At 39.8% G+C, this 11,614-nt stretch overlaps 1 protein-coding gene across 1 annotated transcript in view; it reads left to right on the top strand.

Moving 5' to 3' along the window:
• The first annotated feature begins 2,298 nt into the window (after window positions 1-2,298).
• The window catches only part of BMPR1B (bone morphogenetic protein receptor type 1B), a 326,532-nt gene continuing 317,216 nt past the window's right edge, over window positions 2,299-11,614 (top strand). The window contains exon 1 of the mRNA XM_036227685.1: window positions 2,299-2,438. The gene's annotated coding sequence lies outside the window, so the exon portion shown is untranslated. The remainder of the gene's footprint in view (window positions 2,439-11,614) is intronic.

Genomic DNA, 11,614 nt, shown 5'->3' with positions numbered 1-11,614 from the left:
GGCAGAACATATTTTTTTTTTTCTTAAACAGTAGTACGTGATACACCATAGGTACACAATAAATGTTGATTGTTCAATGGCTTATACTCCAGATTCCCCATCCTCACCTACTGAAATGCTACTTTCTAAGGCCCAACTCAAACAGTTTCCCTGATGGCACCCTTTCTGATTCTCTTCTACCCGGAGTGTTTTGTTTTGTTTTTGTTTGTTTTGTTTTTAAATAAAAACCTATAATAATTTCTTTATTCCTCTGATTTGGAACTTTTAAATATCTTATAATTAAAAAATTACCTATTTTCTTGTAAGTTAACTAAATGGAATTTGTATAAGGATTTGTATAAGTCCTATGAATAAGAGATGTTTAGAAAGATATTTGCTGAACACAGTTAAGCCAGGGAAAGGCAATCCTTAGTACAGCTTCTGCAAAGATATGGGTAACCCAAATACTCTTTATTCCAAAACTTTGCCCATAATATCTGATTTATTTCACTGCAGTTTGGGAGGACTGAAATTCTAAGAGGAAAAATATATTTGTTATTGGTAATGAAAAGTTATCACACGGTAATTCACATAGTAGAAGGGGATTTATTTAATCTGATTTCTTTTCTTTAAAGCTAGTTAATGTTGGAAGATGGAGATAGAAAATTTGACCACCAGAGGGAAGGTAAATTAGTTGCAGAGAGAACTTGGTGTGAGGGTAGAACAGCTGGATTTTGCCTTGGCATTCTTGGGACAATAAGTACTGGTACTAGGGACTAGAATGGAGGCTGAGTAAAGGAGAGGAGATGATGCCACAGACAACTGCTATTTGTTTTGAAAATTTTCTAGTGTTATGTTAAATAGTACTTTCTTCTTCCAGTCTGGCACCGGGAACCAGAATGCAGGTTAGTCCTGATAATAGTATGGGTCAGATACATTGTGGGGCAAATATTTTCATGGGGACCTCAACATTTATTTGATATGGAAAATGTGCCCACATTTCACAGACTCTTAATAAATGCTTGGAGCATCACCTGCTCCTAAGTGGAGCTGCATAAAATAAACTTCTACACAATTTATTTCTTATTGATAAATTCAAAGAATTATATATAATGTCTAATGTAAAAGGATTTAATTGGAATAATTTAAGAAGAGGGAGGAGAAGCTGAAAGAAAACGGGAGGCTAAGAATTAAACAGACAGAAATTGATGTGAAGAACTTCGGAAAAAAGCTATGTGGAAGTGAAATTGTATTATATTATTTAAATCACACGTTTAATGGTAATCCGTCAATATATTTGGACGATTGGAAACATTTTACAAAAGGAGGAAATTAATTTGGGGGATAAGTAGCTGAAAAGCATTGGGAGGAAAAAAAAAATTGGGGAGTCATTAGATATCTCCCTGGGAGATAGAGTTGGCAAAATGGCTGATTTTAAAAGGTTAACTATTCTCCTGAAGTCTCCCGAAAGACTGTAGACTAGCTTCATTTTATTCACTTTTGCTTAGAAAATGTTTCAACACTTAAAGATTTAGCAAGGGGACCACAAAGTAAAGACGTTACATACTTTTCCAAAACAAACACTACTAATTGTAGAATTTCGTCAAATACAAATGGAAGCGTTTTTGTTAGTTTTTGTTTGCTTGTTTTTAACGGTTTCAAATTATTTGAAGAAAGGAAATATTTCATTTTCTTCGAAGGCCCAATTGTATGTATGCTTCTGGGTTCCTAAACTCCCGTCTAGACCTGCAGGCATAATTTGATTGTGTGTGTGTGTGTGTGTGTGTGTGTGTGTGTGTGTGTGTGTATTTTACGAGGTTTGTCAACGTCTTACTAACTTCTCAAGTGTCAATGACCCTGAAAATTTAAATCCACTGTACTAGATCATCTTTGGGACACCCAGCTCTCAAAGTGCTTTTAATTCCATGGACCTTTGTTCTTTCAGGTTTTATTTTTTTTAGTTTTTGAAACGCTTCCTTACACATACATGAGTAAGAAAGCATCTATGATAGAAATGGAAATGATGCCCTGAGAGGCGGACTACATTTTGGAAGTTCACCCTCCATCCAGGGCTGGGGAAGGGAGAGATGTCGCGTGGCTCCCCAGGTCCGCGCGCCCTTCCTCAACACAGGCAGCGCCGCTGGGGCAGCTCCAAGTGCATCGAGAGAAGTGTAATCCCTCCGCTAAGTACTTGGCTCTCAGTCTCCAATCACTAGTGGGAGCTGGAGAGGGCAAGTGAAAAAAAAAATTCCAGAGGCAGCTGAGGAGTGAGAGGAAAAAAAAGTCCGGCGGCGGCGGCGGCGGCGACGGCGGCGGCAGAGCGACCACGGCGGCCAGGAGTTGACGGTGCGGTCGGCGCGGGGCGCGGAGTTGGCGCGGGACCTGCGCGGGCGCCGGGACGGTTCGGGGACCGCGGGGACTGCGGCGCCGAGGACGCCAGCGCCGGAGCGCAGTGGCGGGTAAGGCGCGGGCGGGCGCGGCGGGGCCGGTCCCGCGTGCGGGAGGCTCCGCTGAGCGGGCGGGAGCCGAGCGGGCGCGGGGTGGGCGCGGGGCGGGCGCGGGGCTCGGCGACCTCGCTCGGGGCAGGGGCGAGCGTGCAGGAGCGAGGAGAAGAGCGAGCAGCGCGGCCGTGGGGCGGCGGGGAAGGGAGGGGGTCAGGCGGTGGCCGCTGGGCTTTGTGCGCGGGAGGCTCTGCCGGGACCCCGAGACCTCGTGTCCACGCTGCAAGGAGTCGGCGGCAGAGGCGGGTGCCGGCGGCACACGTGCTCCGTAGTTGGGGAGTCGGGACAGCCAGCCTAGGGATGAGGCGGGAGGGAGAGTGAGGCGCAGCCCGGGAATCGGGGAAATGGGAGGGAGCTCGCCGGCCGGGGGCGAGGAGCCCGCCGAGACAGGACCCGAAGACGCCCAGCTAGGATGGAGCCACCTGCCTCGGACGCCTCCTGGGACCCAGCCTTGTAGCGGGAGAAAGTGCGCAGCGGGCTGATCCGCGCGTCCCAGACTTGGCTCTGTCTGCTGCTACTGCCTCTTTCTCTCTGTCTACTGCTCTGTCACGTTCTCATGTTTCTGTCCGTCTTCCTCTAGTCTCTGTCTTTCTCCCTCTCCCCCACCCCTTCTGTCTTGCTCTCCCTGTGTCTGTTTGTCTCTCTGCATCTCTCTCCCTACTCCCTTCTCTTGCCTTTCTGTCTCTGTGTGTCCCTCCCTCTCTGTCGCCTTATCTTTGTCCCTCGCTGTCTCCCACACTCCTTCGTTCTCATTTGGAGGCTGACTTTCTGCTTCTTGTCTCATCATCTTTCCTTTGCCCTGTCTCTCGCTCTCTGCTCCCATTTGTCTTCTCGTCCCTGTTTCTGTTAGGACTCGGTTTTGTCTGTCCCTTGCTGGTGTTAGGATTTTAAACATCAAGAGATCTTCCGGAAGTTGTCGGGTGCGGTGTCATACTTCTTATGAGCCGTACCACTCCAGCTGGATTCGGGTCCTTCTCAGTTGTTTTCTATACATTGGGAACACTGTGGCTTCCTTGAGTTATTAGAAATTGCTCTTTTCTTAGTCACCTCTCCACCAAGGTGAGGTCAGTGACTGAGCAGCCACAAAGGTGCCAGTGAAAGAAAACAGAAGAAGAGAGTTGTTTAATTGCTTCCAACATATAAAGAGAATGTACCAAACATATCTGGAGTGAAGCACGACCACCTGAGAAAAGGTTCTTGAATTCTGGAAAGAAACACAAAAGCCTCCACCAATAATGAAAAGACTCCGCCAGAAAACATTTGAAAATATTTGAAAATGATTTGCTATACTAAACTGACGCCAACTAATATGTTTTCTTACATATTTTTTTGGATCCTAGTGACAGCTCTTCTAATTATTGTTTTGGGAAAATTATGGGGAATGCCCTGTGTCAACTGGGACATTTGTTTTAAGAAAATATTCAATCTGTACTGCTATAACTTTTTACACTCTAGTGATCAAGAAGAATTATTTTTAACTGCAAAGAAAATAGGAAAGGATTTGTCAGTAATTTTAAAACGAGACATTCCAGAGATCAATAATTTCTTTGGAAAACTTTCACTATAAGGATGTTTTGAAGGATATTACATCTTAATGAAATATGCAAGTTATTACACACTTAGATCATTGTGTGATGCAAAAAAGGTTGGGTGCTATAAGCAAATCGTAGTGATTTTTTTTTTTAATGGGAAACATAGCTGAGAAATTAATTGCTCTGATTTTCACTGTTTTCTTTAGTCATGTATAATGTACCTTTGTTTTTAGCCAAATATGGCCTAAGGCTACAAAACTCGATACAGTGTGTTATTTGTCCAATCTGAATCACCATGTAGAAAACCACCTTTTCCTTTTAGTTACAAGATATAAGTTGATATGATCTCATTAGTTATATACTAGGGTCTGCTGATGAATTTTAATGGCACTGGTTTGTGATTTTAAATCAAAATGTTAGCTTTTGGTGAGTTAAAATCTTGATTTATGTCATGTTAGTGAATCATCACTATTTATAGGGGCTTTGCCACCTTGTCTGCCAGGTGCTGTACAGCATTTAGCTCAGGCAGGGTTGTCTGAAATTCCTGGTTAGATTATTGTCCCTGAGTGACGTGCTGCCTCTCCTTATGGCGTGTTCATATATGTCCCTCAAAATGTTCCAGTCGTTAACATAATATTTATTAAAAGGAAATTGACTTAATATTTTCCTCATAAACTTTGAAAACTGTGTGAGATGGCCCGATAAATTATTTTTATTACAGCAAATGCTGATTTTATTATTTGTTTATAAGGCAGTTAAAAAAATGTGATATCTTTTGGTACATATAGCACTCTTCGCTCTTCCTTAGCACTCAACTTATATTTATTAAAATATAAAATCAGTTGTCTTCTAGTCCAACCTAATAAAGCCTTTCCTAATTTTCATAAGCGCCCTCATCGCTGCCTCTTGGGAGGCTGCTGAGCATACTTCTCTTGGTGTTCACTTCTCCTCTGTATAATTACTTGCTTGGCTCTTCCTCACTGGGCTGTTTTCTCATTGAGCTGACATAGTGTTTCTTTTCTTTCCTTCTCTGAATTTCAGATGCCCAGCAGAGTACCTGGCATATGAATGATACTCAAACAATACTTGAAAGATTATTTGTTCTCTTCTAGTTTGTCTCTAACTTATGATACTAATTCTTAAGGGAAATACATTAACATGGCAATAATCACTGATCTTAGACTGAGGAATGAATGAGTCTTAGGAAGCATCTCATCATACACATTAATATTAAAGATGAAGTGGCCGAGGCTCAAAGAGTCTGAAAACCATGCTCTGAAATAGACAGCGAAGTCACGTGGACTGTGGAACCAAGACCTTGTGCTATTTTCACTGTCACAGTTCTTTTCACTGGACTCCAGCTTGCTTTTTTTCATTAGAAGAGGCTAAACCTATTATTAGATGGTAACAATTGTCTAAACACTGACGATTTCTTCTCATGCCAGCCAATAACAGTCTTGCATGACATTTATCAATTTGCAATAACTGATAAGCATTTGTCATACATAAGCATGGAGGCAATGTTTGTCTTTCAGAACATTGACTTCTAAGGTGCTTTTATGTGCTAAGCAGTGTTTTGAGTGCTGAGTCATCTTGGGAAGAATATTTCTACCTGCAAAAATGACTTAAGCTCTCTTAAATTTTCTCCTCTACAACTTTTTGTGAGTGTATTGAAGGGGGGTGGAGAGGAAACAAAGTTTGGACCAGATTAGGGGCTCTTTTTGAAGTTTTTCTTTAGGGACCACCAGTTTAAGTCCCAAAACAACTGCAAATCCATCTGTTTCACATATCTGACTTCTCTGTGAGCTTTTGTTTCAAAAAAGGCTAACAGTTGAAAAAGTCTTGGAGACTACTTCACTCGATGTTTTCCGATCTTCTAGCTCTTGAATTTCATAATCAAGATAATTTCTAGCTCTTAAATCTGGGGATCTGGAGGGTGGTTGATAAAAGTATTAAGGATAAAAGGAGATTTTGCCTGAGAGATACTCATTTCAGGTTTCCATATGCTAAAATTGACATAATGGCAGAAACTGAAGTAGAAGTTATTGCCATATAGAGAGGCAGGCTGGAATTCAGGGGAAGGAGGGGCCAGGGCTAGAAATATGGATTTAACAGTCATTCACATAGAATAAATGATTAAAATTGAAGAATAATAAAACTTTTCAGGAATAGAATTGAGAGAAATAAATGAAGGTTTAGGGGTGGACAAGAGGGACATTTAATGACACTTCTGAATATTTTTTAAGCTCATCTATAGTATTAAGAAAAAAGATAACATGATTTACATCAGACAGTAATCCATTTTCAGACTTTTATAATATCCATTTAGATGCTAGTTATCTTAATTACATTCATTTTTGTTTAAATGTTTGAGTGCCTATTCTCTGCCTGGCATTATTATACACTTCGAGGACATTGCAGCCATCTGAGACACAAGGTCCTTGCTGTCATTGAACTTGCACTCTAGAGAGTGGAAATGCAATGAACTGTAAACAAGTACATGAGTAAGATTATTTTCAATAGTGAAGTTGTCATGAGAAAAATAAGACAGGGTGATAGGACAGTGAGTGACTGGGCTACTTTCTATGCAGTGGTCAAGGAAGGCCTCTCCAAGGGCATCCCTGAACAACAAGAAAAAGCCAGCTCAGTGAAGATCTGGGAGAATGTCCTGGCAGAGGGAACATGAAGGCCGTCTCTAAAGCAGCAGCAAGCTGGGCGCACGCTGGCCTGTGTGGTTAGACTCAGGCAGTTGGGGGAAATGGTAGGAATGAGGTCAGCGAGATGGCCAGGCCCTTACAAAGTATGCATTTTATCCAAAGTGCATCTGACCCTACCCTGGAGGATTTTAAATCTTACTTAACATGTCTGTCTGCAGTATGAGCAACAATGTCTGAAGATAATGTGGGAAGGATCTGGTTGAGAGTTCCGTGGTTTCACCACGGGTGGAACCTGGAGGGATGGATCAGACACTGTTCTTATCACAGAGTAAGTCACTGAGTTGAATTAGGCTTTTTTGCCCTCTTCCTTTCTTTCTGAAGGGTAGGGAAGACCTGGACTCGGAGAAGGAAGGACGGAGGACAGGAGGAAGGAAGAAGGCAAGGAGGGAGGGGAGGGGGGGGGGAAGGAGGGAGAGAAGCCCTAAGGAAAGACAGAAAAGCGAAAAAGAAAAAGCAAAAAGCCCTCCCTCCCGCTCCTCTTCTCTTCTCTTCTCTTCTCTTCTCTTCTCTTCTCTTCTCTTCTCTTCTCTTCTCTTCTCTCTCTCTCTCTCTCTCTCTCTCTCTCTCTCTCTCTCTCTCTCTCTCTCTCTCTCTCTCGCCTTGATCTACATTACAGCAATTCTCTGCTTCAACAGTTGCTTTTACTTTTAAATTTCAGACCTCAGCACCTCATAGTTCCCAGATGTCACATAAAATTTGCATTCTGGTTACAAGGGAAAGGAAGCAAGTTAGAATTCTCTAATCAGGTTTGAGTGTCATTTTTCTGTACCCCTCAGCTTTGAAATGTTGCAAGCTTCTTGAAAGACTCCACTGTAAAGTTCACGTTGTTAGATCTGGAACTCACCCATCGTTGTACCCTAACCCCTTGCAAAGAGCTAGTATACAGTAGACATTCAGTAAATATTTGTGGAATGCTGTTGGATGCAGTCTGCTAGAGACCCATAGTTTTCATTCAGCTGACTTTATTTTTCCTGTCTATCAACCACTATATGGCTCCATGTGCCTTCAGCTTTAGAAGATATTAAGTCGCAAGTTTACAAATGATTTTTCTGATGGTCATATTTACTTACTGGCTACAGGGAAAAAAAAGATACAATCCAATATATCTCTTTATAACATTTCTTGCCTGGCTGTCTTGAGATAAACATTTTAGTCATTTTCATAGCAGTTAGATAGATATGGACTTAAACAAGTACAGACACATCTGTCACTAGTTAAATTTGTTGATTTATGAATCTAAAATGATTCCAAGGAAGTCTGTAATGATGATGCCTTTGTCTAAATTAGTGTTTTGATAGAAATCAGTGAGTTTTATCTAAGTAATACACTTTACAACCATCTACAAAAAGTGCTAAATTATTATCAGTTCTTTTTCTGGAAACAAGCCACTATTCTGCTATTGTCCAATAAACATTTAGTCATAATGCTACACAGAGTGGGGGAGCATCCCCTCATTCCTCTTGTTGCAGAATGTAGCGCTCTACTTCAATGTATTGCAAACTACTGACATCACATTTTTATGTATTTAGCAATTATCTTTCACTATTTCTTGAGAGCTTTTTCAGTTATTCAAGAATCCTTTCTGCATTTCCTTACTTTTTCACCCTAACTATTGTGTTGTATACCTGAAACTAATAAAAATGTATTACCAAAACAAAACAAACAAACAAACAAAAACCAAAACAAAACAGAAAAGGAGTCCCTTCTGTATGTGGACGTCTTCTCTTCCTGTCTAACTTGATTTTGCTAAAACCTCATGCGTCGTTCTCATTATCTTCTATGTCAGGCATCCGCTGTTTGCCTCTCCAGATCCACTTCTACGTCATGCTGTCTGCCCACGAGAACACCTGGGTGAACAGCTCTGGTTTCCAGATGGCTTAGGGCATTGGGGAGCCCCAGCAGGGATTAGAGGGAGATTGGAGAGAGGGTATTTATTCTCTTGGCTCCTTCTCTGCTAGATCAACTTAGGCTGCCTGTGTCCCTCACAGAAAGTCACTGCTCTCTTCAGGTAGCCTTCTCTATATTATTCTGTCCTTTCAGAGTCCAGTAATCTCTGGAACAGCTGCTCTGCTTTTACTTCCCTTATTTACTCCACTACCATTCAGGTTCTTTTACATTCCTCCTCCTCTTCTTACCAGATGCGGTAACAGTTAAGGACCCATTTTCTGTTGATTCAGCTTCTGAAAAGTCTCCTCTTTTTTGGAAACCTATTGGATTGATAAGAGCATCTATCAATCTACTGGGCATCTACTTTCCACTTCAAATTTTATGCTTCTGCCTATGCGCAATGGTGTGGAAAATCTACGTTGTTATTGTATAAATACTTTTCTGTCAACCAGTTTATTGGTTTCGACTTCTTACTTGATAGCCTGTATACCTTCTACATATGTAATTTGGTTGTCTCATTCATTCTTTCAATCATTCATTAATCCAGTGCATATTTGTAGACTAATTAGGACCAGGCACCATGGTAGGGAGTAATAGAAAGGAGTAGCATTTGCTTGAGATCACAAGCAGCTGAAAGGCAACGGTGTTTACTTAACCTTACATTGACAACACCATTCTATATCAATCTATTCATTTTAAAACATAATATTTAATGTATAATAATTTAATATAAAATCACAAGCTTCCCTGTCTTCCTACTGGGTTATAATTTTTAGGATTTTTAAAAAGTTAGATAGGCATGAATAAGAAAACAAAAATGATCAATAATTCTACCACACATATAATCTTTGAAAATTATGAGATACTTGGAACTTTAGAGTATATAAATGGCTTAAGTCATGCAGATTTTTATTTCACCCAAACTCCTTTAGATTGCAATGTCTGATAATATTAATTAAATGATAGCAGAAAGGGAAAATAATTTAAACAAACTTCTCTTGTTTAGTAATCACTTTCAAGATATTTTTAGGCCTAATACCATTGCTAGTTTTTTTTGTCTCATATATTAAGTGAAAAATTGGAGTTTGAAGTAGTATGAGCTATTTTACTAATTCAGATAAGCAATTTACATATAACAGTATGTTTTACTTGATTGCATTTGTTTTCCCAACGTATTCCACAGAACAGTGGTTTTGTGGAGTGTCAGGTGTGTAGCCAGCCCAAGGAAGATTCTGTGGGTGGCCCCATAGCCTACTGGTTAACTGCGCAGACTCTGGAGTTGGCTTGGCTCTGAATCTTGGCTCTATCATTTGTTAGTTGTGTGACCTTGGCCAAGTTACTGACACTTCTGTGTCTCAGCTTCATCATCCGTAAAATGGGGATGACAATAATAGTGATTACAGGCTTGTTTGAGGATTAGAATAGTGTATATTTGTAAAGTGTTTAGAACAATGCCAGGCACATAGTAAATACCATAGAAGCATTGATAAGTAAATAAATGATCAAATAAATCTTGGAATTTCTTGTATTTTAAAACTGCAAGCTTCCTCTGATGTGCATTGTGACAATCCTAAAAAGGGGTTTTTGACCCTCCTAATTTTCCATGCATATATCACTGGACTAATGTGCCTCAGAACACACTTTGGGAAAATAATACAAATATTTGAATACAAATAATTGAATAAACATTTAACCAGTGTATTGTCTCCTTAAAGAAAGGGACCATTCTTATTGTCAGCATTTGTTCTTCTACTTATCACCCTAATCCGAGAATAGGAACCAAACACAGCTTTCTTTTTTTTCTAAATTTCCTCCCTCTTTTTCATTTTAGAAGTAAAGTGAATTTTTTTTTCATTACTCAGAGGAAGAATTTCTGCTGTTACAGATGTATCTTCTGAGAATAGTTGAACTCAAGGTTTACAGTGTATAACATTTTTAAAAATCTACTTATTGTTATTTTTTCTAATAATTAAGAGTGCATATTCATTGAAGTAAACCTGAGAAGTATAGGGAACTGTAACGAATAAAATAAAAATTGCTCTTCTAACACAAAGAAATAGCCACTATTAACATTTTGGGTCCTTTTTTCTTTATAGAATTGGGAACATAATATAATATAGTTTTGTGTCCTGCCTTTCTTTTTCCATTGACTTTATTTATATAATATTCTCAGTCCAAGACATGCAGTGATTTCTGGCCTTCAGATGATTGGTAATCTACATTTCAAAGGAGCTTCCTTCCTTACTTACCAAATCCTGTGGCCAGAGACAATATGAAAATAAAATGGTGTATCTAGAATGAGTTTCTCTCTTATTTTAAGTATTCTCGGAAATTGGAACCACCTGGTAAGCAGTTGGCAATTCTGTTTAAAAGACCTGGAGTAGGTGACCTCAGGTTGCTTCATTTTTATGAGTCATTCCAGTGTTCTAGCCAGCAGCCAGATGGACGCACAGGAATCCATGACCAGGCGGGTTTGGAGGCGTTACTTACTCACCCTGGATGACTGTGAGTGAACTTATATAATGTTGAGATTAACTAGGAAATGTTATTCAGGGAAACCTGAATTATTCCAAAATAAATATAACTATTTAATTTTTAAATAATAAATCTGTTTTGTGTGTGTGTGTGTGTGTGTGTGTGTGTGTGTGTGTGTGTGTGAAAGAGAGAGAGAGTGTGTGTGTGGAGGTAGGGTCCTAATAATATACTGATATGGAAGACAAACATTGTCTCTAAGTATTTTATTTTGTCCTATAATTTTGAATAGAAATAATATTGTATTTATATGGCAGTACATAAGAACTTCAGAAATACTAATTGTCATAAGTTTTACTCTTTGTACTTCATAAAGGATGGATGCTGTAGTGATTAGAATATATCTACTCAGTAAGTCCTTTTCCATTCAAAAGTCCTCAACAATTTTGAATCTATCTCACTTGAGATTAAATTAATTATTCTTTAAAACACTTATCTTTAACATCTGTAGCAAATGAAAATATTT

This window comes from Rousettus aegyptiacus, unplaced genomic scaffold, assembly GCF_014176215.1.
Source record: "Rousettus aegyptiacus isolate mRouAeg1 unplaced genomic scaffold, mRouAeg1.p scaffold_m13_p_10, whole genome shotgun sequence".
Classification (NCBI taxonomy): Eukaryota; Metazoa; Chordata; class Mammalia; order Chiroptera; family Pteropodidae; genus Rousettus; species Rousettus aegyptiacus.
The sequence above is the reverse complement of the archived record's forward strand: the minus strand, read 5'-3'. Positions and strand labels throughout refer to the sequence as shown.